The 24,123-nt window shown below is 38.5% G+C and overlaps 1 long non-coding RNA gene and 1 pseudogene across 5 annotated transcripts in view; both read left to right on the forward strand.

The window, feature by feature from the left end:
* The window catches only part of LOC141584570 (uncharacterized), a 207,973-nt gene that overhangs the window by 5,099 nt on the left and 178,751 nt on the right, over positions 1 to 24,123 (forward strand). For 3 of the 5 annotated variants that reach the window (XR_012517680.1, XR_012517679.1, XR_012517681.1), the window contains exons 2-3: positions 7,829 to 7,948; positions 10,947 to 11,174. This is a non-coding gene — a long non-coding RNA (uncharacterized LOC141584570). The remainder of the gene's footprint in view (positions 1 to 7,828; positions 7,949 to 10,946; positions 11,175 to 24,123) is intronic. The other 2 variants (XR_012517683.1, XR_012517682.1) reach the window with 1 other exon arrangement.
* LOC141584500 (RRP15-like protein pseudogene) lies at positions 17,100 to 19,598 on the forward strand (annotated as a pseudogene).

Genomic DNA, 24,123 nt, shown 5'->3' on the forward strand with positions numbered 1-24,123 from the left:
TATAGTGTGTATGTACCATATTTTCTTTATCCAGTCTATTATTGACGGGCATTTAGGTTGATTACACGTCTTCAGTATTGTAAACAGTGTTGCAGTGAATGTATACGTGCATGTACCTTTATAACAGAATGATTTATATTCCTTTGGGTATATATGCAGAAATGGGATTGCTGAGTCAAATGGCATTTCTGGCTTCAGGTCTTTGAGGAATCACCACACAGTCTGGCAAAAGCAGGACTGAGAGAGATGGAGGAGGTGCTTCAAACTAATTTAAAAAAAAATTTTTTTTTGAGATCAAGTCTTGCTCTGTCATCCAGGTTGGAGTGCAATGGTGCAGTCTTGGCTCACTGCAACCTCTGCCTCCCAGGTTCAAGCGATTCTCCTGCCTCAGCCTTCCTAGTAGCTGGGACTACAGGCGCATGTCACTGTACTTGGCTAATTTTTGTAATTTTAGTAGAGATGGATTTTACTATGTTGGCCAGACTGGTCTCAAACTCCTGACCTCATGATCCACCTGCCTTGGCCTCCCAAAGTGGTGGGATTACAGGCGTGAGCCACTGTACCTGGCCCACACTTTTAAACATACTGATCTTGTGAGAATGCTGTCATGAGGATAGCACTAGGGGTATAGTGCTAAATAATTCCTGAGAGTTACCCCATGATTCAGTCACCTTCCACCAGGCTCTACTTCCAGCATTGGGGATTACATTTCAATATGAGATTTGGGTGGGACACACATCCAAAGTGTATCATTTCACCTTGCCCTCTCCCAAATCTCATGCCCCTCTCACATTTCAAAATACAATCATGCCTTCCCAACAGTGGCCCAAAGTCTTAATTCACTTCAGCATTAACTCAAAAGTCCACAGTCTAAAGTCTCATCTGAGACAAGACTAGCTCCTTCTGCCTATAAGTCTGTAAAATCAAAAACAAGTTAGTTTCTTCCAAGATACAGTGGGGGTAGAGGCATTGAGTAAATGTTTTCATTCCAAATGTAAGAAATTGGCCAAAACCAAGGGGCTACAGGTCCCATGGAAGTCTGAAACCCAGCAGGGCAGGCACTGGATAATTACTCCCATTCTGAGGGAGAAATTAGCCAAAATAAAGAGTCTACAGGCCTGTAGAAGTCTGAAACCCAAACAGGGGTTTGAGAGCTTAAAGTCATTGAATCTTAAAGCTCCTTGTCTCACACTCAGGGCATGCTAGTGCAAGAAAGGTGGGCTCCCAGAGCATTGGGAACCTCTCGCCCTGTGGCTTTTCAGGGTTCGCCTGCTGTGGCTGCTTATGGGCTGGCATTGAGTGTCGGTGGCTTTTCCAAATGCATGGTGCAAGCTGTTGGTGGAGCTACAATTCTGGGGTCTGGAGGATGGTGGTCCTTTTCTCATAGCTACACTAGGCAGTGCCCCAGTGGGGATTCTGTGTGGGGGGCTCCAACCCCACATTTTCCCTCTGCATTGTCCTAGTAGAGGTTCTGCATGAGGCTCCACCACTGCAGCTGGCTTCTGCCTGGACATGCAGGCTATTTCACACATCCTCTGAAATCTAGGCAGAAGCTCCCAAATCTCAGCTCTTGCATTCTGTGCACCTACAGGTTTAACACTGTGGAAGATACCAAGGCTTACTGCTTGTACCCTCTGAAGCAGTAGCCTGAGATGTACCTGAACCCCTTTGAGCTAGAGCTGGAGCTGGAGTGGCTAGGATGTAGGGAACAGTTTTCTGAGGTTGCATGGGCCAAAGGGACTCTGGGCCTGGCCCAAGAAGCCATTCTTCCCTCCGAGACCTCTGGGCCTATGATGGGAGGGGCTATCATGAGGGTCTCTGAAATGCCTTTGAGGGCTTTCCCCCATTGTCTTGGCTATCAGCACCTGCCTTCCTTTTGCTTATGCAAATTTCTGCAGGCTACTTGAATTCTTCCCATGAAAATGGGCTTTTTTTTTGTACTACATGGCAAGGCTGCAAATTTTACAATCTTTTACGCTCTGCTTCCCTTTTCGATATAAGTTCCAGTTTTAGGTCATTTCTTTGCTCATGCATAGAAGCATAGATTGTTAGAAGTAGCCAGGTAATATCTGGGATGTTTTGCTGTTTAGAAATTTCTTCTGCCAGATACACTGAATCATCCCTCTCAAGTTCAAAGTTCCACACAGCTCTAGAGCAGGGCACAATATAGCCAGATTATTTGCTAAAGCATAGCAAAAGTGAACTTCACTACAGTTTGTGAACCCTGAAAATCTGAGACAGGTCTCAGTTAATTTTGAAAGTTTACTTTGCCAAGGTTGAGGACACATGCCTATGACATAGCCTCAGGAGGTCCTGACAACATGTGCCCAAGATGGATAGAACACAGTTTGGCTTTATACATTTTAGGGAGACATGAGACATCAATCAACATATATAAGATGAACTCTGGTTCCATCTGAGAAGGTGGGAAAACTCAAAGCAAAGGTGATAAGACTTTAAGTAGGGAGGGGCTTCCAGGTATAGGCAGAAAAGAGACAAATGGTTGCATTCTGTTGAGTTTCTGATTAGCCTCTCCAAAGGATGCAATTAGATATGTATTTATCTCAGTAAGAGGGGTGAGCTTGACTTTTCCCTTTAGCTTAGTAAGTTCCTAATGTCTGTTTGAGACCTCCTCAGTCTAGACTTCCTTGTCCATATCACTATCAGCATTTGGGTCATAACAACTTATCAAGTCTCTAGGAAGTTCCAAACTTTCCTTTGCCTTCCTGTCTTCTTCTGAGCCCTCCAAACTCTTCCAACCTGCCTGTTACCCAATTTCAAAGTCACTTACACATTATCAGGTATCTTTATAGCAATGCCACACTTCTGAATACCAAATTTCTATATTTGTCTGTTCTCACACTACTATAAAGAAATATCTGAGACTGGGTAATTTATAAAGAAAAGAGGTTTAATCGGCTCAGGGTTCCACAGGCTGTGCAGGAAGTGTAATTCTGGCATATACTCAGATTTTGGGTACGCCTCAGGAAATGTGCAATTATAGCAGAAGGCAAATGGGGAGTAAGGCATCTTACTTGGCAGGAGCAGGACTCCCAAGAAGGGGAGGGAGGTGCTACACACTTTTAAACAACTAGGTCTTGTTCGAACTCTGTCACCAGAAGAGCACCAGGGGTATAGCGCTAAACCATTCATGAGAAACTGCCCCCATCATTCAAGCAACTCCCACAGGGTCCCACCTTCAGCACTGAGGATTACATTTCAACATAAGATTTGGGTGGGGACACAGATCCAAATTGTATTATGTGGCATTTGTCTTTCTGCATCTGTTTTATTTCACTTTGCATGATGTCCTCCAGGTTTATCCACGTTGTTACAAATGACAGAATTTCATTCCTTTTTTAAATGGCTGAATAGTTTTTCATTGTGTATATATACCACTTTAAAAAATTCTATCCATCTGTTTATGGATACTTAGATTGATTCCATATCTTAGCTATTATTTAATTCTAATATTTGGATATTTGCTTTTCTATCATGTGGAGGAAGCTCTGCCTATGTATCCACATGCCTATGAATTGTATGTATCCACAAAATATAAGAATTAAAGAAAAGATGGTAATATCTAATGCCATTGTGTCCTTTGCTTAAGGAAAAGTCATTGAGTAGAAGACCCTAGAATGGAAACATTCTTTTTTTGTCTTGCTCTATTGCTCAGGAGTGGAGTGGTGCAATTTCTGCTCACTGCAACCTCTGTCTCTCAGGCTCAAGTGGTTCTCATGCTATAGCCTCCGAGTAGCTGGGATTACAGGCACATGCCACCATATTTGGCTAATTTTTGTATTTTTAGTAGAGATGGGGTTCGCCATGTTGGCCAGGCTGGTCTCGAACCCCTGACCTAAAATGATTTGTCCACTTCAGCCTTCCAAAGTGCTAGGATTACCAGTGTGAGCCACTGTGCCCAGCATAGAAGGGAAATATTCTTAGGGTCTGTAGAGATTTAGGAAGCAGTTTGAAAGCAGTTCAAGAATAAAGAAAAGAGCATTGCTGTTTTGAATATTAATGTAGAGAGCTGTTTTTATAATAATTAGCAGGAACCATCTGTGCATATTATGTTACAATTAGGAAAATGTTTTCATTTACAATATGAATTTTTACTGTACTTCTTTGATAATTACTATTTTTTCCTCAAGAGCGCTGTATTGAAATTTCCCCCTTGATTTTACACTTATGAAGATTGAAGAGCTGTTATTTGAACTTCATTCTAGAGATTTCTTATTCCTTACGGTGCTCTGTAACTTCATTTTTGAAAATAAATCAGTATAGCATCCAATCAAATGTGGCACACAAGGCCGGGCATGTAATCCCAGCACTTTGGTAGGCTGAGGCAGGAGGATCACCTGAGGTTAGGAGTTCAAGACCAGCCTGGCCAACATGGTGAAACCCTGTCTCAACTAAAAATGCAAAAATTAGCTGGGCGTGGTGGTGGGCGCCTGTAATTCCAGCTTTTTGGGAGCCTGAGGCAGGAGAATCTCTTGAACCTAGGAGGCAGAGATTGCAGTGAGCTGAGATCATGCCACTGCACTCCAGCCTCGGTGACAAAGCGAAACTCCTCCATCTCAAAAAAAAAAAAAAAGACTCAGGAAGCTGGTTTTTTTTTTTTTTTATTATTATTTTATTTTATCAGTGGACTCAATGCTGGGATTGTTACTTTTACCTGGACATCTGAGTCTTACTTCGTGTTTGTCCTGGCCCTTAATTCCTTTTTACTGAACCCTGCCCCTCCCTAACACAAATTACATTATACTCTGCTGTGAAAGGTTCCCATGAGGCTAAATTTCTTTTCTTTTTCTTGTTAAAATTCTTCTTCTTCCCTGCAATGCACACCTATCTTCTCAGAATAGAAGACCTCAGTGGACTATTAGGAAGGTCTCACATCTCCTTGGGCACAAACATCATCCTTTTAAATATTTATTTAATTTTCTTCCCTGGAGATTTGGCAGTGATTCATTGGTTGACTTTGATTTCAAGGATCTTATAACCGTAAATTACTTACTTGGTGTGAGTGATTAAAGGATCCTAGCTGCTAGAATATTCTCTGTTTGAGAAATAAGTTATTTTTACATACATTCATAGATGTTCATGTGGCAGAGGAATTATATCTACAATAGGAAAAAATTTGTGTGTTGAATCAATAGCTTACCATGACGTATAGGCTAAAATTCAGGCTTCTTGGTCTGGCAATAAAGGCTTGTCATAAATTGACCTGACCTATCTTTCTAATACATTTTCTTTGTTTTGACTTCATAAACTTCACATAAAAATGATTCTCTGAATAAAGATTCTAGATCTGGGATTTTACTTAATATTACCTCTACCTAAAATGCTCTCTTGCTTTCATACTATTAAACTCCTTTCTAACAGCCATACAGCTTTTCCGTTCTCTTACATGATGATTTTCAGGCACCTTTCTACTTTCCACTTAGAGAACTTGAAATTTTCTTTATCACTCACTGCCATCCAATTACACAATAACTATTGAGTTATTGCATATTAGTGCTTGATTTTTCTGTTTTGATGTTAAGAGATGTGTGCTCTTTGGGCACAAGACAATGTATTGTTTTTCTAGGTAACATAATACAATGCTTCCTGCATTGTTAGCTCCTGTTTGCTATCAATTGATTGGTGATTCATTGATATGTAAATGACATTGGAGAAGATCTTGCATTCTTCAAGTTTTTAATGGTATTTTCATACCAGAGATATGAGCTGATGTTGATGGCTTCAGAACTAAGTGAAATTATTATTTAGAAACTGAGGCTGCAACTGCAAAAGTACAGATATACCACATGGTGGCAGCAAATGTGCATCATTATTTTTGCAGATTGCATTATGCTTGTCAACTGGAGATTATAATTACCCTGTTAGTGAATCGAAAAGTATCATAAATGCCTAACTAATAAATAAACTTAGTGGAATGTTATAGACTGAGAATTTCATAATATAAATAAATACAAAAAGATCTTTGGATTTTAAATGGTCTTTATGAACAAAAGTATCTCTTGAATCTTAAATTCTAGAACTCCTCCATATTGTTTCTCAATCACATTCCTCTTCCTCACTGTCTTTTCCCTCTCTACTGTAAACATTTCATGAACATTAGGATGATGCTTTGTGACATTTGGATTTTGGGACTGGGGTCATTGGTGGCTCACAGGATATTGTGCTGTGCAGAATGGGGACCTATATAAATTCCAGCTGGTACACGTTGTTCTTTTGCAGACAGGCCTCTTCTTAGGCATGATGCCTAAGTTTAATTTCCATGTGTAAAGTCATACTCAAAGTATGTAAACTGAAACAGATGTTAGTACTCCGAGAAGGCATTTGGTGTGTGAAGAAACAGTTCAATAGCTTCTTTTTCCACTCCCACTATTTTGAAAGCCCCTTTCAATAGAAAAGGGCCTCTGGAGAACTGTCTAGTGTCTTTGACCCCATTAGTATGCAGCAAATCATTCCTGGGAAACTATTGCTTGAAGTAAATGTTAGATAGAACTTAAAACTCTTTTCTTATTAACAGTATGATTTTCTTTCCCATAAATGCCAAGTTTTGTTTAACTATTCTTTAATTAGAAAGCTCTTCATCCTAATAGTATGTTTTTTAAAGAAATCAAACAAGATGTTATTAATATTATCATTTGAGTAATAACTCAGAACCTCTATTTTCCCAAAGACTTGCAGTGATAGTCAGATGTTGATTCAACACCTATATAACTTCTCACTGCTATATTTCCAAATATTAAAATGCTGTGTTGACACATGAAATAATTTGAAAGCCTACCAACATCTGAATTATGTTGGTGATAGTTCATAGATTTCCAACCATGTGATGATTTGTGCTTCCAATAATTTTCCAAAAAAAAAAAAAATAGGTGGCATTATTAGAATGAATATCTAACTACTTTCTTATTTCCTTTTCTTCCTTGCTCTGCCCTTCTCTTTCAATTTTAAAAGATATTTGTTGAAATTCTATCTCAGGTACTATGCTAGAATAAAAAAAGATGATTGAAACAGTTCCCAGTCTTAAGGAACATTCATTGTAACTTAGGCTTAAAGCACATAGACATCAAACCATAATTTATTATATTGGCAAAGAAAAAAATCTCTGTCCGCACAGAAAAGCCAATCTGTACTTCTGAGAAAATAAAGAAAATTTTACAGAGAAGGTGATATTGGAGTTGGGCATCAATATTATTAAAATCATCATTTAAAGATGGAGGAGAATTTCTCTAGGCAGTAAAGGGGAAGATATTTTCCAGGTAGCAGAATGAAATGAGCACTAGTATGATGGGTTTGTGAAACATAAAACAACTCTGAAAAAGTTTTCTTACAGACACATGAAGGGAGTAATTAGGTGATGAGAATAGAAAGAAAGGATGAGGCCAGATTTAGTCATGCTTAAGGAGTTGGAAATATAAATGCAAAATGTTCTTTAATTAAAAGTTAATAATTATAATTTTAAAGTACTTTGACATATTACTTCAAGAGGATAATACATGACTACATAATAAACTATATAATTTAGTTATTCATAATGTTAGTGAGTTACCTTCTAATTGCATTTATAAAATACATCAATGCACTAAAAATTTAGACAACTCCATGTATATTCATGTAATTTTCGCTTTGTTATTTAAACATAAAGAAGCCTTCTTGAATTTGTCTTTGTATCAAATCACTCAGTGCATATATTTAACTTCTAGATTAAAAAACAAAGCATTACTGAAAAATGTGGCAGATATATGATTATAATATTATATGAGTGATTATTTGATAATTACCTGCACTTTCTTTCTCTTTTTTTTTTCTTAAGAGGCTGTCACTCTGTCGACCAGGCTAGTGTGCAGTGGAATGATCACAGCTCATTGCAGCCTTGAACTCCTGGGCTCGAGCAATTCTCCTACCTCAGACTCCCAAGCAGCTAGGACTACAGGTATGCACCACCATGCCCAACTAGTTTTTGTTTTCATTTTTTGTAGAGATGGGGTCTTACACTGTTGCCCAGGCTGGTCTTGAACTCCTGTCCTTAAGCAATCCTCCCACCTTGGCCTCTGAAAGCTCTGGGATTACATGGCATAATTTGTCTTTTGTTAATGGCCAAGTTTGATGACTAAATGATATCTCTAGTATATATTAAATATAATGAAAGTAATTTAATTAGGCAGTAGTTTCCTCTTAAAGTAAAAGAGATTTCAAAGTATATATGTAGAAACTCATGTTAAAAAAATTCCATGTTATTTTATCTAGCTTTCAGTATCGTTGAAGAAAATGATTCAGTAGCTCTCTTTTTTCCTATCTTATAAAAATAAGTTAAATTCCTCTACTTCTGATTGAAAGTGTGACCTGTACTATTTTATGTACAGAATACAACATACTTCTAAGTTAAGAGAATAGCTTTATATTGCTCTCTTCCATTTACTGCATGACATTCAGCATTCTCTTTATTTTTTCAGCCTGAATTATAATTATAAAGCAAACAGATTCAAAGTGCTCTACTTTCCATTTTAAAGTTTCCATCAAACTGTGGTTTGGGTGTGGGTGGAAAACTATTATGACATTGTTTATGTTTTCTTGTCTGCTTGAGTGATTTCATATATAAACAGTAAGGCTTCAGTAATTTCATTAGGAAAGCCACTTAAAAATAATTGGTTAATTTGTAACAAATAAATTCAATATTATAAAAAGGTATTATAGGCCGGGCGGGGTGGCTCAAGCCTGTAATCCAAGCACTTTGGGAGGCCGAGGCAGGTGGATCACGAGGTCAAGAGTTCGAGACCATCCTGGTCAACATGGTGAAACCCCGTCTCTACAAAAAACACAAAAAATTAGCTGGGCGTGGTGGCGCGTGCTTGTAGTCTCAGCTACTCAGGAGGCTGAGGCAGGAGAATTGCCTGAACCCAGGAGTCGGAGGTTGCGGTGAGCCGAGAACGCGCCATTGCACTCCAGCCTGGGTAACAAGAGTGAAACTCCGTCTCAAAAAAAAAAAAAAAGGTATTATAAAGCTTGTGTTTTAATTTTTCCATTAAAATAAAATAATTCCATTTTTAGAATTAAGTGAATAGTTTTTAAGGAATTAAGTGGTAGTTTTATTCTGAATTTATCCAATTATTGAAGTTTTCCCACCTTGTCTCCCAATTAAAAGTAGAAATCTAAATCTCATTTCTAAGACTCCTCACAGAAAGTATTGACAAACTAACAATAATTTTTTTATTTCATTAATTCCTTACAAACTACTATAGATAATGCTAATTGAACAATGAGACTTGCATTTCTGCACTTTAATGCATGTGCCTTAGCATTAAGAGTGATTTAAGCTGGGTGAGGTGTCTGGTGCCTGTAGTCACAGCTACTCAGGAGGCTGAGGAGGGAGTATTGCTTGTACTCAAGAATTTAAGGCTGTAATGAGCTATGATCATGCCACCGTACTTCATCTCTGGGTAACAGATCCAGATTCTATCTCTTAAAAAAGAAAAGAGTTGGTTTATATAAATCTTTAAAATGTCAGGCTTGTTCTAGAATTCTGTGAGCAGAATCTCTCCCGTGTCGTTTTGTGAGTGTAATTTTCTGTTGAAACAAAATCATAGCAGTGACTTTCAGAGAAAAGAGTAGAAAGTATATCTCTAAAGAAGAATAAATGCAGAGTGGAAAATTTTTAAATAAAACTTCAAATAAGGGAATGAATGGGTGCATTTTCAGGTAAATGGCTATAGTCACACAAATTATACAGTCAGATTGTGGACACCCTGCTCTTCCATTTTGCTTTGTTTCCAGGCTGGATTTCTGCAACCAAAGTCAAGAGGACAAGTTGAATTAATAATTCAGTTCATTATATCAAAACATTTGACAGACTCACAAATATATCTGAGTAACTCAGCATAATGTGGTTAACTGATTGTGTTCATATTAAATGAAGTGTCTTTCATCACTACCAGGCACTGTTCTACATGAGACCAACAGAATAGTAGCGATGGTGATTGTGTCCTGTATAGGTTTTATCCAGTATTTAGAAAGATGATATAAAATAAAGGTGATGGTAAAAAGATGCATTAGTACTTATAATTTGTTATTTTAATATTTATTAAATTCCATTCTAAAGCATGACTATTAATAATCACCATGGCCACTGAATTTTATCCTCTGAGTTGCTTTCCTTTTCATGCTTCATATCCTAGGGTCAGACCAGTATTACGAAGTAATAGTCACAGATTTTTTTGAGACTAATTTGAATATAGTATGGCAACTCTATTTATATATTTATGCCATATATGTATTCTCTCTCCACATCACACCATATGAAAGGCAAAAATCAAAACTGAGTATATGGCTAGGCACTATTGTTTATATGCAATGGACAGTACAGTAATGTCTGTGAGACTGAATTAATTTGCCTTTAGCTTCAGTTTCAGCTAGAGCCTCTGATTTCAAATAACATTGTTTTTACTTGAGTTTTGTATTCATTTAGCATTATTCTTCACTTAACTTGCAATGGGTCCTTTGCAGTAAACAATTGGCTAAATCAGGCGTCCCCAAACTACGGCCCTCGGGACGCATGCAGTCCCCTGAGGCCATTTATCCGCCCCCCCCCCACCCCCCGGCTACACTTCAGGAAGGGGCACCTCTTTCATTGGTGGTCAGTGAGAGGAGCACAGTATGTGGTGGCCCTCCAACGGTCTGAGGGACAGTGAACTGGCCCCCTGTGTAAAAAGTTTGGGGACGCCTGGGCTAAATAATACATCACAGTTTCTTTACAACCCCAGGTTAGAAGGGATTTCATCTTGATCTCTAAATCAAATACAGGTCAAGGATGGCCAGGTAAACAAAGCCAGTCAACTCAATCTTTGTTTGAACCTCCTGAAGTGATGTGGTCTACTTTCACCATAAAAAATATTGCATCCTCAGTAAAAGATTTTTCACTTGGTCTCTTGCTGCAGCCCCAGCTCCGGGTCCGTCTTCTCTGCTCTGTGTCCTCTGCTCCTAGAGGCCCAGCCTCGCCGCCCTGTGACTTGCAGGTTTTGGCAGATCTACAGCGAAGACGCCAGGACCCCCTGGAAGCCTAGAAATGGTATTTGCTGTTTCTAAGCTGGACCTGTTCACCTGGCTGGACCAAGAAAAAAAACCTTTGACTGTGAAGAGACATGAGATGATTGCCACACCCCCAGGTATGTCTTCTCATTTTGCCCAAGACCTTTTGCTAGAGCAGAGCATGAAAGATTCTTTCCAAAAAATGATACTGAGCAGATACGAAAAATACAGATATGACACTTTACAATTAAAAAAATCTGTGAAAGTGTAGATGAGTGTCATCTGCACAAAGCAGGTTATAATGGAATTAACCAAAGTTTGACAACAACCCAGAGAAAAGTATTTCAATATGGTAAATATATGAAAGTATTTTATAAGTTTGCAAATTCCAACAGACACAAGACATATTGCAAAAAACATTTTCAAATATCTAGAATGTGGCAAAGCTATTAACCAGTCCTTAACCCTTACTACACATAAGAAAATTCATACTAGGCCGGGTGCGGTGGCTGAAGCCTGTAATCCCAGCACTATGGGAGGCCGAGGCGGGTGGATCACGAGGTCAAGAAATCGAGACCATCCTGGTCAACATGGTGAAACCCCGTCTCTACTAAAAATTCAAAACATTAGCTGGGCATGGTGGTGTGTGCCTGTAATCCCAGCTACTCAGGAGGCTGAGGCAGGAGAATTGCCTGAACCCAGGAGGCGGAGGTTGCGGTGAGCCGAGATCGCGCCATTACTCTCCAGCCTGGGTAACAAGAGTGAAACTCCGTCTCAAAAAAAAAAAAAGCAGCACTCTCACGTTATTGTGCATAAGAGAATTCATAGTGGAGAGAAGCCCTAGAGATGTGAAGAATGTGGCAAAGCCTTTAGTCAGTCCTCAAACCTTTCTATACATAAGGTAATTCATACTGAAGAAAAACCCTTTAGATGTGAAATATGTGGAAAAGCTTTCAAGCTGGCCTCACACCTTACTAGACATAAGAAAATTCACACTGGAGAGAAACCATACAGATGTGAAGAATGTTGGAAAAACTTTGCCTCGTTCTCCAGCCTCAGTAGACATAAGGGAATTCATACTGGAGAGTAACCCTATGAATATACTGAATGTAGGAAAGCCTTTAACTAGCTCTCAACTCTTACTACATGTGAGAAGTTATATGAAACACAAAACCTACAAAGAATGTGATAAAATTTTCAAGAAAGTTCTCAACCTTTATCACACATAACTTATGCTGGTCCTATAACTACTAGAAACTCATTTAAAAGACAGCAATATAACTGGTAATACAACTGTGAAAATAGAGAAGTTCCTCTTTAAAGTTTTCCCATCCTTTACTGTAATCCTAGCACTTTGGGAGGCCGAGGTGGGCAGATCACCTGAGGTCAGGAGTTGGAGACCAGCCTGAACAACATGGACAAACCCTATCTCTACTAAAAATACAAAATTAGCTGAGTGTGGCGGTACATGCCTGTAATCCCAGCTACTTGGGAGGATGAAGCAGGAGAATCTCTTGAACCCAGGAGGTGGAGGTTGTGGTTAGCCATGATCGTACCATTGCACTCCAGCCTGGGAAAGAAGAGCAAAACTCTGTCTCAATAAATAAATAAAGTTTCCTTTCTTGTTGAAGAATAAAAAAAAAAAAAAAAAGATTTTTCACTTGCCATAACAAGGCCTGAAGTTTAAGTTGCTATTACTGAAGAGGCAACCTTAATATTTTTATTTTCCCTGAAAATGAAAAACAGAGAAATTCTCATTTCCTGACTACAGGTCAACTGTTATAAATATCTTAAAGAAAATGGAGCCTAGTTTTGTTCAGTACAACAGAGCTGGTAAAGAAAGAGGAGTTGTCTTGCGGCAGTATTCCTACAAGTTGATTTATTTGTTGCTTTAGAAAGAAATTCTATTTTCATTAAAATTATGTCTCTGGATCAGTGATTCATGAACAGAGGACCTGGAGATGGAATCAGTCTCTTGAGTCTATTTACATTCTTAATCATACACAGCTGCTGAGATGATGGAGGATTTTGGATTTTTCAAAGGCAGAAAGAGTCTTATCTTTTGCCATTAAAACATTAAATCAGTCACACTGAAACAAACCCAAATAATATAATAACTTAGAAAACTGTGTTTTGAAGAAGGTAGATGCCCCTTTCAATGTGTAGGGAACCTCCCTTTAGGTATTCTGAGCTCAGTTTTAAGAACATTTTTAAAACCTCTCCTATGATTCAAAACAGCTGTAGCTATGTTTTGAGACATATAAACACTTCCCTACACCTCCCCCATATTCTTAAGCTTTTCAGGCTCAAGGCAAGGGATTTTAAAACGTGGTAGTTTCTTCTTATCATGTACTTCCTACATCATTTACCTTTTTAACTAAATAGTACTTTGTAAGAAAACCTTTACAGATATGGAGTTTGAATGCTTACTTGGAGCAAATTGCCGAAAAAAAAAAAATTGAAAAACATTAACCACTTTCTTGAAAATTTAGTGTAAGCTTTAAAACACCTTCTTAGATACAGCTCAAGTCAAGGTGACACACAAAATTAATCATATCATTCATGTGATCATGTTACATTAAATGACAAAAGAGAGATTATTATGGGTAGCTCTGACTTTAGTGAGTCCTTTAAAAGATGAGCTGGGGCTGGGCATAGTGGCTCATGCCTATAATCCCAGCACTTTGGGAGGCTGGAGGGGGTCACATTACCTGAGGTCAGGAGTTTGAGACCAGCCTGACCAACATGGTGAAATCCTGTCTGTACTAAAAATACAAAAGTTAGCTGGACGTGGTTTTGGGAGCCTGTAATCCCAACTACTCGGGAGGTTGAGACAGGAGAATCACTTGAACCCAGGAGGCAGAGGTTGCAGTGAACCAAGATTCTCACCACTGCATTCCAGCCTGGGCAACATAAAAAAAAAAAAAAAAAAAAAAAAAAAAAAAAAAAAAAAAAAGAGGAATTCAGAGAGATGTGCTCTGATTGATTTGGAAGAAAGCAAGCAACTATATTGCAAACTGCCTCTGGGGCCATGTGGCAAGACACTGAAGATGACCTGTAGGAGCTGATTGGGGTCTTAGGCCAAGACCTAGCAGAAAAAAAGGACCTCAGATGTACAATTACAAACCTCCCACACGCCTCCACAACCCCTGAATTCTGACAATTAGTGAACTTAGATGAAGACCTTGAGCCCAGATGAGAACTTGCAGCCTCTGCTGACACCTTGATTTCTGCCAGTGATATGCTAAGCAGAGAATCCAGCCATTCTGTGCTTAGACTTCTGACCTATAGAACTACAAAATAATAAACTTGCATTACAAGCTGCTAAATTTGTGGTACGTTTCACAGCGACAGAAAACAAATACATGAATAAATTCCACAGATGTTACGCTAAGCAAAAATTATTCTATGGACACAGAATAATACAGATGATATGATTTCATTTTAATAAAATTTTAAAGCAGTTCCAAATAAGGAACTTTCTGGATAGGTGGAAATATTCTGACTTGTGGTAAGGATTAAGTTAAATAGTTGTATCTGTTTGTCAGAATTATGCTGCTAAGATTTTTATGCTCCAATACATGTAAATTATACCTAAAAAACTTGAAAAGAATGATAACTGAGTGGGAGGAGTGTGGAGTACTGAAGATATAGGTTAAAACAGAATGGCCAAATCTTGATAATTATTGAAGTCAGGTGATAGTTACATGAGGGCTAGTGTACTATTCTGATTACTTATATATGCTTGACATATTTTTTTTTAAAAGGTGTTTTAGATTCTCAGGGCTGAGATCCACTGATCTAAGTGGATTAGCGCATGAGAGTAAGTTGTGTCATGAAAATCTTGGGCCACTTTATGGAGAATTTTGGAGAATTAAAAAACACTGTCATAATACCAGAGCTGGTATTAAATTTATCAAGTTTCACTTCTTTCATCATCACCAAGGGTACTGATGAGTAGATTGAGACCCATGGAAGCCAAATACCTATTAAGTTCAAATAATGTACTTAATAGTACAACTAGGGCTAAAACTCTGAGAAAGAGAAACTTTTTTCTCTTGGATTGCCCTGGAGATTAACCTTTTGATTTCTTCTGTTTCTTTCTTGGCTTTATCCAAACTTGGCTTGGCAGGAGGATCAAACCTGTTCAATGTGAGAAGAACAAAGTCTCCTAATGACACCTGCTATGTTGTTGCTGTAATTAATCTTTACTTTGAGCTCTGGAGACTCCTCTTTATTTTCAACCATTTCTTCAACCAGAAAGCTCCCATTATTACATGGTCCACCTGGAGTTTATTTTGCCCTTATGCTACTTGACCATGATACAAAGACAGGGTTCTTTTCCTAGGATATTACATAATAAATCTAGCTGTGCCCAGCTAGATACTATATGCTGTGGGATTAGAACACTCTAGGTATCATGTGCATTCTGCTCTTTTTTTTCCACTTGTTAAGTTTTCTTTCCAGTAAACTTTATGCTTATATAATGTGTTTCAAGGGGTGTTTTTCTGTTTCCCTTGAATAATAGTTGTTGACCATAAAGGGAAACACAGTACTCATTCCAGTGCTATAATTTTTTTGTAAATGGTGAGGTAGTTCAACTGAAAATGTCTGCCTTTGGGGTTGTGTCAAATCACTAGAAGAGGTAGTAATTGGTAGTTCTGGTCTCTGTCAGCCACTGCAACAACCCTAGAGCACCAAATCCTACTAAGAGGTAGGTCATTCAGAATTCCCACAATAGTAAATTTTCTAAGAAAGAAAGTAAAACAAACAAAAAAGAGATAACTTGGGGAGATGTCAAACACTTCTGAATGTCCTACATGTTGAAATATTTTTGCTGGATTCCCTCTCTCTCTTTTTTTTTTTCAGATTGCATTTTTGATATGTGTAATCTAAGATGCTTAGGCCTAGTGTGAATACACCAATAGTCAGGCTAGTGATTTCTTTTTTTTTAAGATTGAAAATTTAAGTGACGTAGTATAGAAGTAAGAGAGTAGCCAAAAAACAGCAGACTAAAAAATGAAATTAAAAAGGTCGTGGGTCAGGGAATTTCCATTTCTGTTAATGGTTGACTAGGTTATTTAAAATCAACTTTCCTTTTGTGAATGATTATAAAATTTGGATAAAATATTAAGTAAAGAACACCTATATGAAGACATCAGATAGCTACCAAGTATTTTTAAGCTAGGCCTTGAGAGAAGAGGGAAACTAACAAAAATGAGTTCAGCATTTGGGGATGCTTTATCCCCCAAGGAAACTGCAGATTTCAAAAGTGAAATCAGTGATTGGAAGGATGAGAAGCTGAGTACAACTTCTCTACATTTTATGAAGTTGGAGGAATGAAATTTGGAGTTGAGAGTTTGTCAAGGACCAAGGTATGGCCTGTCTTTTCAGTGAAGACCTTCAAAAGCTGCATCCTTGAGTAAGGGTAAATCAGAAATAGACTATCCCTTTGCAGGAACTGAAAGTGAGTTTCAAATGATTTCAATTCCTGATTGGATTAAAGCAAAACTTTTCTTAACCCTGATAACTTGACAAAAGCAAAAGTTAATTCACTGGAGGAAGAGAAATCACCCAGATTCTCAAATTATCTTTTAAAATGTTTAATATCTGTCACTCAGTAACCATCTAACCCATCCGTGTACAACAATGAAAATGGGTCAAAACCAAGAATGACAGAAATACAAAAAGATGGCAGCAGCATTCAGGACTCACATGTGAGTGCAGAGGAAAATCTGAAAAAGTCCCCAAAGAAGAAGATAAAATGGTAGCTGTAGCCATATCATTGCAGCTGGAAGATGAGGTCACATACAATAGCAAAGGCTCTATAGGAAGCTGTGGATTGGAAAAGGACCACTTTTTTTTTTTTTTTTCTTTTCTTGAGATGGAGTTTTGCTCTTGTTGCTCAGGCTGGAGTGCTGTGGCACGATCTTGTCTCACCACAACCTCTGCCTCCCGGGTTCAAGTGTTCTCCTGCCTCAGCCTTCTTAGTAGCTGGGATTACAGGCATGCACCACTATGCCCAGCTAATTTTGTATTTTTAATAGAGATGGGGTTTCTTCATGTTGGTTAGGCTGGTCTTGAACTTCCAACTTCAGGTGATCCACCTGCCTCGCCTCCCAAAGTGCTGGGATTACAGGTGTAAGCCACCGTGCCTGGCCAAAAAGGACCACTTTTATTCTGATAATGAAGCAATAGAAGCTGACAGTGAGGATGTTGTTGAGTCTTGTGACAAAGAAAATGTAAATGACTCAGAATCAAGTGTTGGGACTAATACAGACTGGGCAGATGCCATGGCTAAAATCCTTGACAAAAAACTCCTGAAAGTAAACTTACTATTCTAGGTAAAAAGAAGGAGCTGGACAAAGAAAAAGAAAAGTTAAAGCAAGAAGGACTAAATAAAATAAAATAAAATAATGTGATAAGAGGCTAGAGTGGGAAATGATGTGCAGAGTAAAGCCAGATGTTGTCCAAGACAAAAAAATGAAGAGAAATTTTCAGAGAATTGAAGTGAGGGGTGTGGTGCAATTATTTAATGCTGTTCGGAAACATATTGATGAAAAGGTTAAAGAAGCTGGAAGCTCTATTAGAAAGTATGCTAAGTTGATATCAACTATTTCCAAGAAAGACTTCATCAGTGTTTTGTGAGGAATGAATGGAAGTACAAATGAGACAAGTTCAACTGGGAAGAAACCAAAAGCCAAACAGACTGAATTAAAATCAGAAGAGGGCCCAGGCTGGACGATTCTACATGATGATTTCATGATGGTTGCATTTATGAAAGATGGGGACAGAGGGCCAAGATGGCCGATTAGAAGCAGTTGCAGTCTGTGGCATTCACATAGAGGAATGAAAGGGATGAGTGAATATAGCACTTTCAATGGAAATATCCAGGTTCTGACATTGGGACTGATTAGGGAAACAACTCCAACCGCAGCGAATGAGGAAAAACAGGGTAGTGCAACAGCCCACCTGGGAGCAACACAGAATCAAGGAAACCCCGACCCCAGCCAAGGGAAGCAGTGATTGATTGCATTACCATGGGAAACCACACTTCTCCTGTGGATTTTTGCAACCTATAGATCAGGAGATCCCTTGTGAGCCCATACCACCAGAACCTTGGGTCCAACATACAGAGCTGTATAGAGTCTTGGCAGAGCAGCTGTTCAGACATGCACAGAGACCCAGGAGCTTTATATATACTGTGGCTTCAGGATTCCCATAAATGTGTCTGCAACTCAGGCAAGGTGGGAGGTCCACACACACCCCTAAGAAGGGGACAGAATTCAGAGAGCCAGGGAGCTGAACGGTTTCATTCTGCAGGCCTCACTTTCATGGCATCTCACAAGACTCATAGGCTTAGAATTCCAGCCAGCCACTAGCAACAGGGTGTAGCCTGCCTGAGACCAATTGGAGCCCCCAGTGGGAGGGGCAGGCACCATCTCTGCTGTTTGATCAACTCATGCATTCCAGCACTCAGGCTTTGGAGGGTCCAGATGGTCCAGAGGAGGAAAGGTCTCCCCAGCAGCACAGTGGCTTTGCCAGATTGTGGCCAGACTGCTTCTTTAAGCAAGGCCCCAATCCATTCCTCCTGGCTGGGCAGGACCCCTGACCCAGGCCCTTCAGCCACACTGGCCAGCACATATTAGGGACAGAGCTCTGATCTCTTCCTGGGAGGGAGTGGAGGGTCACCATCTGGGTTGGTTGGATGACTCAGCCATTCCAGCCTGCAGGCGTTGGAGAGTCCAAGCCACCAACAGGGGCAGAGGTCGTTCCCCACCATGACACAGCTGTTTTGTCAAGGCATGGCCAGACTGCTTCTCTAAATGGGACCCTGATTCACTCCATCTCTGGGGTGGGTCCTTCCAACCAGGTCCTCTGGCCACCCCCTTCTGTATTCTATGGGATCTACAGAGTTCTAATTTCTCCCTGGGATGGGGTGTATGAGAGGCAAGGCAGGCTGCCACTTTGGCTGTTCAGGCTTCTTAGCTAGTCCAGCCTGTGGGCCTTGGAGAGCTCTAATTGATTGGGGCTGAGAGGATCCCCAACATAGCACAACTGCTCTACCAAAAAGCAGCCAGACTGCTTTTTAAAGTGGGTCCCTGATTCCATTCCTCCTGAGTGGGTGAGACCTCCAACCAGGGTCTCCAGCTACCTCCTATAGGCACGTTTGGGCCAGAAATAGGTCAGTACCCCCTGGTTTGGAGCTTTAAGAGGAAGGGGCAGGCTGCCACTTGCGTTGTTTCTTAGACTTCACTGGTGATACCTCCAGGTATAGGAAAAAGTCAAGACCACTAGGGTCTGGAGTAGACTCTCAGAAAACTGCAGCAGCCCTATAGAAGAGTGGCCAGACTGTTAAAAGAAAAACAAACAGAAAGAACAAAAGAAAACAAAAGAAAAACAAACAGAAAAGAACAACAACAACAAACCCACAAATAATCTATCCAAAGGTCAGCAACCTCAAAGATTGATGGTAGATAAGCCTACAAAGATAAAAAAAAAAAAGGCAATGCAAAAATGGTGAAAACTCAGTGCAGTACTGACTGCAACATCTCTCTAGCAAGGGCTAAGAACCAGGCTGAGGCCGAGATGACTGAAATAACAGAAGTAGGCTTCAGAAGGTGAGTAATAATGAACTTTACTGAGCTACAGGTGCATATTGTAATCCATTGTAAAGAAGCTAAGAATGATAAAACAATGCAGGATCCAACAGCCAAAATATCCAGTTTAGAGAGGAAAATAACTGACCTGCTAGAGATAAAAAGTACACTTTACAATGTGTACTTTTACAATGCAGTTGCAAGTATTAATAGCACAATAGACCAAGCAAAGGAAATAATCTCTCAGCTTGAAGATTATCTTTCTGAAATAAGACATGTAGACAAGAATAGTGAAAAAAGAATAACAAAGAATGAGCAAAACCTTTCAGTAATATGGGATTATGTAAAGAGACTGAGTCTATAACTAATTGGGATACTTGAAAGATACAGGGAGGATGGAACCAAGTTGGAAAACATACTTCAGGATATTGACCAGGAGAATTTCCCAGCCTAGCTAGACAGGCCAACATTCAAATTCAGGAAGTGCTGAGAACTCCAGGAAGATACTCCGCTAGAAGATCATCCCCAAGACACATAATCATTCAATTCTTTAAGGTCAAAATGAAAGAAAAAATGTTAAGGGCAGTGAGAGAGAAAGACTAGGTCACCAACAAAAAGAAGCACATCAGATTAACAGTGGACCTGTCAGTGAAAATCCTACAAGCCAGAAGAGACTGAAGACTAGTATTCAGCATTCTTAAAGAAAATAATTTCTAACCCAGAATTTCATATCTGGCTAAACTAAGCTTCATACATGAAGAAGTAACATCTTTTTCAGACAACCAAATGCTAAGGGAATTCATTACCATCAGACCTGCCTTGCAAGAGCTCCTGAAGGAAACACTAAATATAGAAAGGATAAAACATTACCAGCCACTACAAAAACACACTGGAGTACAAAGACCAGTGACACTATGAAGCAACCACTTAAACAAGTCTGCAAAATAACCAGCTAGCATCGTGGTAACAGGATCAAATCCACACATAACAATATTAACCTTAAATGTAAATGGTCTAAATGCCCTAATTAAAAAATACAGAATGGCAAATTGGTTAAAGAACCAAGACCTATTGGTATGCTGTCTTCAGGATACCTAACTCATATGCAAGGACACACATAGGCTCAAAAATAAAGGGACAGAGGAAAATTTACCAAGCAAATTGAAAACAGAAAAGAAATACGTAAATTTTTACCAATAAATTTGAAAATATAGATAAAAAAATTTTCTTAAAACTCAACAAAACTGGCATGAATAAAAGAAAAAACATTAATCCTCTTAACTCCATTAAAGAATTAATAATTGAAAACCTTTCCTACTAGGATTAAATCTTACCTTCAAAAGTTGGCAATGTCTGGTTCACAGCAGTGCTCAGATAATACTAGTTGAAAGAATAATATTGTGAGATATTACAGATAAAACTAGTTGAAAGAATATATGTGTCTCATTAAACCACAAGCTCCTTTAATGTATCATGGTACCTTTGTATTCCCAGCATCTAGCACCCAGTTATTACAAGTAGTCAATAAAGATTGCTTGAATAATTGAATTAAAAAAGAAGAGAATGGTTACTGTTTACTGAGTGCCTTCATCAGGCCTAAGTGTCTCCTCTTGGAAGGGCACTAATCCCTTCATAAAGTCTCCACTCTCATTACCAAATTCTTTCCAAAGTGCCCTGTACCCAAATGCCATCACACTTGGGGTTAGGGTTTTCAACCTGTGAAATTCTAAGGCACACGTCAGGCTCTATGCTAGAAACCTTTATGTAATTATCTCATTGATTCTTAACTATACTTCTGTGAGAGTAGTATTTTTAGTCTCATGAAAACACTACATTTTAAAGCCTATTTCTTTTGACTATGACAGTGATTTCCAAAATTGACTGCATATACCCTCTGGGGTACAGAATTCAGAAAAGAAAATTTTAGAAGCATGCTGTGAATGAGAGAGGTTAAGTAATTTGTCTGAGACCATACACTTGAGCTTTTTAAGCTCATATTTGTCATGGAGAAAAATAACCTGTAAAGTTTAAAAAAGCCAACACTAGTGAGAAATTGGGACTAAATGCTAATACAATTCCCTGTATTCTGAACAAGGGTCTTGGTTTCTACTCTTACTCAAATATCCTGATTTTCATCCTGTAGATGCTATGTGTATATTCTTTGTATATAGTATTGACAAAGTGTCGCTACATTTTTCTTGTAAAATTGCAAAATTAGCCAATAGCTTTTTTTTTTTTTTTTTTTTTTTTTTTTTTTTTTTTTTTTTTTTTTGAGATATTGCCTAGGCTGGAGTGCAATGGTGCGATCTCAGCTCACTGTAACCTCTGCCTCCCGGGTTCAAGTGATTCTCCTGCCTCAGCCTCCCAGATGGCTGGGATTACAGGCACCCACCACCACACCTGGCTAATTTTTTTTTTTTCGTATTTTTAGTAGAGGCAGAGTTTCACCAGATTGGCCAGAATGGTTTCGAACTTCTGACCTCAAGTGATCTGCCTCCTTTGGCCTCCAAAAGTGGCAGGATTATAGGTGTGAGCCACTGTGCCCAGCTACCAATAGCTTCTGAAGAATGGCTTTTATAATATATTTGTTCTAAATTTTATTTAGAAATGTGAACCATGAGCTATATTTTCCCAAGACTACTAACTAATATGAATTTAGTTGTTATAAAAAGAATCAAATTTCATCTGGTATCCTTAAGATAAAAACCAAAAGGAAGGCTTATTGAACTTATTGAAGCTTCTATTTTTGGTTACAGATTTCAAGTATATGCTAAAAAGAGATACTAAAATTTGGCCTACAAATTGTGATATGCTTTGGTAAACTACTAATTGATGAACATTTTTTTCCAGTTTCTATTCACATTATGCATTTCTTTATAAATCTATTTTATTCTAATTCATAATGTAAATATTATCTTTGTCCAAAAGATCATGAAAGTGTGAAAAAAATCTTAAACCATGTTAAAAAGGGTAAAATAAAGTATGATACAGAATTTGTGAAAATCTTAGGTACATTTGCCAGTCTTTCATTCTTTATTTAAAATAAATTATTCTGATAGCATCGTCTAGAAGTAATTTTATTGACTGAAATTTTTTTAGGTAATTATGCTTATACTGAGATATTTTTCTCTGATATCTTTTTATCCAAGAGGTTTGTGGAAGTTTTGATAATGAACATTGGACTCTAAGGAAATAACACAAATTTTGGAGCTGCTGTAAACCATCTCATCAAAAGACAAACCTAAAATGAATGATTAAAATAAAGAGTGTAATTCAAAACTAGTTATTGTTCAATCTAATTTACATTATTTATAGTCTGTGAACAAAAAGCAACTTTCTGGGAAAGGACCAAGTTTCAGTTAGGTAGAATTAGCTTTCAGTGAGCTTCACCTTATTTTATTGTATACCTTTTTTCTATTTAATTGTGCCTTTCATACTTTGCATCTTTATGAGCCTGTCAAGGAGACAGAGGTTTTATGTCTCTTTCTTTATTATGTGATTACTTTGCTGAATTAAGCTGCCTTAGTCCCTTCACACTGCTATAACAGACTGGATAGTTAAACAAGAAACATTTATTTCTCATGGTTCTGGAAGATTGAAGTCTGAGATCAGGACTTCAGTGCTAGCATGGATAGGTTCTTGCTGGCCGAAGGCACTATTGTTGGTTTGCAAACAGAGAACATATGACACAGCAGAGAGAGGAAGTGGGCTCACTTGTGTCTTCTCTTAGATGGTCATGACCTAAGTCCTTCCAAAGGTTCTCCATATCCAAATACCATCACATTTGGGTATTAGTGTTTTCAACCTATAAATTTCTGGGGAGCAGAAACATTCAATCTATAGCAAATTCTCCCAAGACTATGCATATTTAAATTAAAAAAAAAAAACAAACCTTTGTATGAAGAACCTAAAGTTTTTTTCCCCCCCAAAATCTTTCTTATATTCCTCAATTTATATTATGTGGTTATTTCTCCTACTGTATTACCTACTCTAACTAGATTAAAATCAACATTATCCAAGAACAACTTACCTTTTTTGCTAGAGGGGTAGGCCCTTGGAAAGAATGCACAATAATGACCCTTAAGGACTGAAGCATTTGTGCAAGATTGGTTGCCATAGCAACATGTGATTAGGAGGTATGCTCAAGGTGAGGCCTCATTTAGCTTCTGATTAATAAAGTTGAATGGAGGAAAATGGCCTATAACAGACAGCGAGCATAAAAAATTTGGCTGAGAAGAAATGAAAGTTAAGTGGACAGAGTATCTTTTAAGGCTGTATAGGCAGGTAGGCAGCTCGAAACTAGTGTTGTTGCAAAAGTCTTGCATGCTGTGAAAAGCTAGACATTATTATGTTTTGCTACTGTAACTAGGAAGTATTGAGGGAAATTTGGCACAAAGTAAAGGCATTTCCAAGTTTATTTCTTGTAATTAAGAAGTTGCAGATCTAATAGAAGCTATACGAAGGAAGGGATAAGACCTAGTTATTG

Source organism: Saimiri boliviensis, chromosome 5, assembly GCF_048565385.1.
Source record: "Saimiri boliviensis isolate mSaiBol1 chromosome 5, mSaiBol1.pri, whole genome shotgun sequence".
Classification (NCBI taxonomy): Eukaryota; Metazoa; Chordata; class Mammalia; order Primates; family Cebidae; genus Saimiri; species Saimiri boliviensis.